The sequence below is a fragment of the Hyposmocoma kahamanoa genome, unplaced genomic scaffold (assembly GCF_003589595.1).
Source record: "Hyposmocoma kahamanoa isolate Upper Pololo Valley unplaced genomic scaffold, ASM358959v1 86, whole genome shotgun sequence".
Classification (NCBI taxonomy): Eukaryota; Metazoa; Arthropoda; class Insecta; order Lepidoptera; family Cosmopterigidae; genus Hyposmocoma; species Hyposmocoma kahamanoa.
The window spans coordinates 5,281,222-5,287,328 of NW_020654289.1; positions in this window are offsets into that span (position 1 = coordinate 5,281,222).

Sequence of the window (6,107 nt, forward strand, 5' to 3'; positions counted from 1 at the left end):
TGTGTGGCAAATAAATGGAATTTGGAATAAAAAAAGTAATTTTAACATCTATACAGCATCTCGCGAACCTGCGGGCCAGCATATTGCATCTCACTGATAACGTCCTACGCTCCCGGTCTATATCTTGGTCATCGCTTAAATTATCAGTTAGTATGTGACGAAGACATTTAAATATTTTTACAACTTTTAGTACAACCCCTCCAAGAACGGCTGGAGTTATGAAGTAAGGCTTAATTTTGCCTGCTTTAAAAACTATCACTTCACTCTTACGGCTTTACACTACTTCACGCAGAGTAATTATAAAGATTAAACACCGATTTGTTATTTCATTGGTATTTGTCATAGACTCAACTAGAAGAAGGTGGATGAAAGACGTTTCCTTAACTATCATCAATATCATTGGCGCTTGTTATGCTTCGGCTAAACGTTAAATATGTATCGGGAACTAATAGCCAGAGACTTTTTTTACTTAGATAGATGTCCACGTAAGCATGCAAAAAGCAAAGCTATTCGTGCGTGCAGATGCTATATTTACAACCAAAAGATGATCCCTATCCACATGCATTCACACAATAGCATAGTAGTTTAGTAGCAGTAGAACTTATCGTGAAAGAGTATATGGAAGTACTGCCAGCATAACAATTTTGCCGCCAGTAACGTGAGCATTAATGCGTTCTGGTTTTGAAGGGTACGGGTGCTGGTGAAACGCCTGTGTGGTGAAACACAGGCACATGAGACTTGTCAATTTTATATCTTATGGGTGACGGGTACAGTGGCAACCCTCAGATATTTGCGAATTAAAGCTCGTGAATGGCACTGCCACCTTCATGACTAAACGTCTCGCTTACCTACCACCAGGTGCACGTTTTGATCGTTTCGTCGCTTAATGTCATAAAAATATATACAATATTTCCTGTGTACATTCTTCGAAATGTATACAAAATGATTCCTCTTCACCGTTAAAAAAAAGTTCGTTTACTTATTAGGATTGTACAATACACCCCAAAAGTAACGATTACTAAATAGGCTATTACGTAAACAGTAATTGCATTCTATAGCTGGTCTCCCTTCGTCGTTTCCCTAATCTCGGTACGTTAAGCATTATCATCACAATTGAATGTTTTCTTCCCGACTGTGCCGGATATGCCAAATGTGAATTTAACGACGTCAACTTTTAGAAGGAAGTTTGGAATCTATTGATTGCAAGTACACGCACGGAGTGGGGAATTTATTTTCTAAAAACAACGAAACTCAGATACAGTGAAACGTTTAGACGGAAACCAATTTTTCAAAATTTTTTTTGTTAAAAAAATATTGTTTTTGATTTTACACAGTCAAAATAACATTTAGATATCGTCGTTAAAAACAAAGTGCCAAAACTCAAAACAGAATTCACCTTCCAACCCCTCGCAACAACCTCCCTCCTGCTCTATCTCCAGGGCGAAATTAGCGCAAAGTTCAACGACCTCTCACAGCTGCCAAGGATCCTTCGTCCTCCCGAGCCTCCCTTTAAAGAACCTTTTGGTACCGCTACAACAGAATAATTTTTCCAACTTCTTTGATTTATGATTGGAAATAGCCAAGCACATACTTACCTACTCAGATTAATTTTCTTTGTAATTTTCTTTTCGAATTCATTTTTTAGTCGCAATTCGTTAAAGAAATTTATGTTAAGTATGAAGACACGTGCAAGGGCCCGTGTCGGATATTGCGTTTTGATTTTAATTTATTTGCTTAAATAACACCAAAATTACGTGAAATGACAACACAATAATATAGGAAATGAAACTATTTTTCCGGATTTAAATCGCGTATATTTGTTTTTTCAAACAAACCGACGTTTCGGGCCCTTTACAGGTCCCATGGTCACGGTTGACTACCGTATATATAATAGTTTCATTTCCTATGTGTAACAATCGCGAAAACCTAAGAACTCAACACAATAATAATCATGATTCATATCAGGATTGGGAATAAAACCTGATAAGTAGGAAAGTACATAGACCTTTTGTCGAGGAAATGAATTGGATTAGAATGTTCTTATTTGGGGCGAAATTTTTTATCACGTAACCAGGGCAAAGAGTATAATTAAAAGTCTGCTACTTGCTGTTACGAATATGATATTTCGGTTGTGGAATATATTATAAGCTTATGATGGTAGTGTTGAAATGAATAGTATATTCGGCCTAAGGCCGAATAGTCGCATATTCGGACCAACTGTGCAGCCTGATTAACTCACGTACATAAATTGGCACGAAAAATACCACATATATTATTAACTTCAGTTATAATAATTATTAATAATATGGTAGTGATAGGATTTATATACTTAAAACAAGTCAGTCATATTAAATATTAAACCTTTCCGTTATTTAATAACCTTTTATAAGAAAAAAAAACGGTTAGAGAAGCATGGGTGCTGTTTTCAATTCAAAATCCGAAACCGGAAACAAACATACACGCCGGAAACTATTTGCCATAGTTTAAAATTGATTCTCTAGACTTGTCTGTACATCCATTTATATTCAAGATTTAAAATTTTCGAACACAACGTTAAAATTCAAAGGAATTGTAAAGTACAGTGAATGGCAAAAAAAAGTGGTGCACGCACAAAAGAGACTTGCATCTGCTTTGTGGCAGATGTTCCTCGAGGGAAAAAATCACTACCTGTGTGTGCTCGTATTGTTGGGTGTACTTATTCTTGAACTTGAAGGTATGAATGTAAGGAGGGTGACAATGTTTTGTGTAGGCCTATTGAGATTTAAGAATAGGTATCACTTATACATGTGGGACCAGAATAATGTTATAATAATAATAATAACGCATACACTCAATTAGCCTCGCACCATAGACAACCACAAATTACACCCAAACTCACGAAAGAAATAAATGTAGGCCATACAAACATTTCTTCCGGTCCGGAAATCGAACCTCTGCGTGGCAGTCCGGCATGGTAACCGTTCGGCCCCGGAGGCAGTTAAAAATCTAAGAAAAATTCCTTCGATCCGGTTAGATTCGAACCAGCGCCTTCCAGCAATCCGTGATAGACGCTCTGCCAATAAAGCCACGAAATGCTGGAGACTTCACTAATTTTTTAATTTATAGGTACGTTTTTGTTGTGTTTGTGAGAAATCTATTTGTTCACTCAACCAGAACCTTTACAGTTACTAACAGCTGCCTAGTCATGTCAATTTTATTAAATGCCACGATGTTTTACTACGATGATAATCAATTTTTTATCTGAAATTACTTCACTAGTTTGTACAAATACAAAGATCGAACACCAATCATGCTGGATTCGAACCAGCGCCTTCCAGCAATCCGTGTTAGACTAAGAATATCATGGTAGTAGAACATCGTGATATTCAATAAACTTAAAAATTACGGAATAATGTTATTTAATCGAAACATACTGTGGGAAATAGCTGTTAAAAAGTGATTAAGCAATTCCTTATCAGATTGAACAGATATTCGACTACTTAGATACAAAAATATAGATAAAAACACAAAAAAAAGGATTTCTGAATTTACATTGTTTCCAAACTTACTTAAAGAATGGACGGATAATATATGTCTTATGTGCCTGAGATAACGCAGATTTTTCCCTACCTATAACGGCAGGGAAGCTAGGATGGTGTTGCCAGTCAGATGCTGCATATAAACAGATAACACTCATCATGTACTCATTATACATCCCACTCTAGAGAATGTTGTGTTGGGTACTCCCAATGAACCCAATACTCACGCGCGCACACTTGCACACATTCACTCGCAGTAAAACTTACTATGTAAACTTCTTTTTTAACCGACTTCAAAAAAAGGAGGAGGTTCTGAATTCGAATGTATGTAACTGCATGAACGGCATTTGTGAGCCGATTTTGATTGTTAGAAAGAGGGTACATCAGATGTGGTCCCATTTAAATTTGAAGAAAATATTCCACCTCTAAGGGTGGCAAACTAGGGGATGAATGACTTTTGGTGTCGGATTTTTAGTACTCTGTACTGTTTTTATTATCATTTAATCTTTATTGTACAGGAAAACACAAATTACATTAAGTAAAACAGAAAATACCAACAAAAGTTACTGCCTATATCGTAAAGAAATTTCTTCCTGCGAACCAAAATATTTTTACTCATTAATTACAGTAACGGGTTTACGTGCATAACAAAACAAAATTATGTCGTAAAATAAAAAATAAAATATAGCAATAACATTCAATTACTACAAACTATATAAGTACATAAATAAATATACATTTCTTAATATGTCTATAAAATGAATGGAACAGTGGATAAATAGTTATATATATATAGTTGTGTTGTTACCAAAGTAAGTAACTAAACCACTAGTGTTATTGAAATCGAAAATAACGACGGTACTAGAATAATCCAGACACGAGACAATATAGAAAAGTTAGTTTTCTAGACCCGACCGGGGAACGAACCCGGGACCTCAAAGGACGACAACCGGTGTGCAATACACTCGACCACGGAGATCGTCAACTTAGTAATTTCATAACGCACTATACATTTTTAACAAATAGGCAATAAGCGTTGTCAAATGTTGAGAGAGGACATTGACTCCTGTAACACACGTTTTTTTATGATACTAAGAGTTCAGTCAGTATGATACTGACACCAGAGTTATGTATAACATATAAATGTTATACATAACTCTGGTGTCAGGGACTTCACTACTGTGTTACAACTATTTTGTAATAATAAACATTACTACTGGGCACGAGTCTCCATTTTCGAGTCCTCTGTTGAACATAATTTTGAACAAGAGATCTACAACAAAACGAACATCATTATTGTAACTCACATCTAACAGTTTATTTATTGCTTACGAGTGATAATATGTAAAGTATATAGTGACATCATACAAACACATCAATCAAAAACCAATAAATCTAATCGCCCTGGTTAGACCAAGATTAAAGTGACTTAAGAAGGGTACCTATAAGTTGAGAAGCAATCGTCTCACCCATTGGGTTACCACCTCTCCTCCAGGGACAAGAATTCGAAAACCTAGTCTAATCAAGGAGTGGAGGTAAGTTTTCCAATTATATCATTGGGAATCCTAAAAAATAAAACAGCAATGTCACCACAATGGTTTGGCATTGAACAGAATACGAGGAACAACAAAATACAAAAGAGAAATCGCCGAAACGCATTCACGCTCGCATATTATTGTATCCCGACACACCGTGGACAGATTCTGAATAAATGAATTATATCTTTCATAGATTACGCTTCTTATAATTATGAACTCGGCTAAGATTATGAAATTTTGTTGGATGAACTTGGATGTATTTCGGCAACACGAATTCGGTATTCCGAAAAATAAATAATGCTTGTAAAAAATAACTCAAGTGTATTAAAAGTTAAGTATTAGGGACGTAAATATGGTAGATTATACTATCACAATAACGGGTCTTAGACTACGAAATCTCGTATCAACTAGATTATTTTTCTAATTTTCAAAGTTGGGGCATAATATTAGGAACAAAATAAGTAATCTGTAGTGTCAATTAGTGTTGCCCAAAATCTTGGCCTTGTGCGAGATTTAAGCACAAAGCAGACTATGTCTGCGAGACTCTTGCGTCTCGTAGTTACGTCAAACGCACAAGGTATTTATCGATATTTCTAGATGTTCTCTAGTATCGGTATCAAAACCAAGTTTCTTCTAAGAACAAAGTTGGTTGGCTGTTATTTATAACATAGCTATTGTATCGATGATTCTATTTTAAACTAAGTAGTTTTTTAAATCTCGTAAAATAATGTGTACATATGATAAAAAAATATAGCAAAAAGCAACAAGTGTTAATAATTATCAACAACAACATGTACTAAAAATCTAAGTAACAAGCCGGCGCGGGTGGCGGCAGATTATACCTTGTATTATCCCTAACGTAACGAGCGTTATTGTTTACTCTTCACGGGTTTAGCGTATATGCCTAAAATTTTTTATTTATTCATTTGCATAGGTAGACACGTTACATTTAAAATGTTACATGCACCCAGTAATGGTATAACAAATGACAAGTTTTATAAACTAAAAATTAAAATTAATAATACAACTATTTTTCCGGATTTAAATCGCG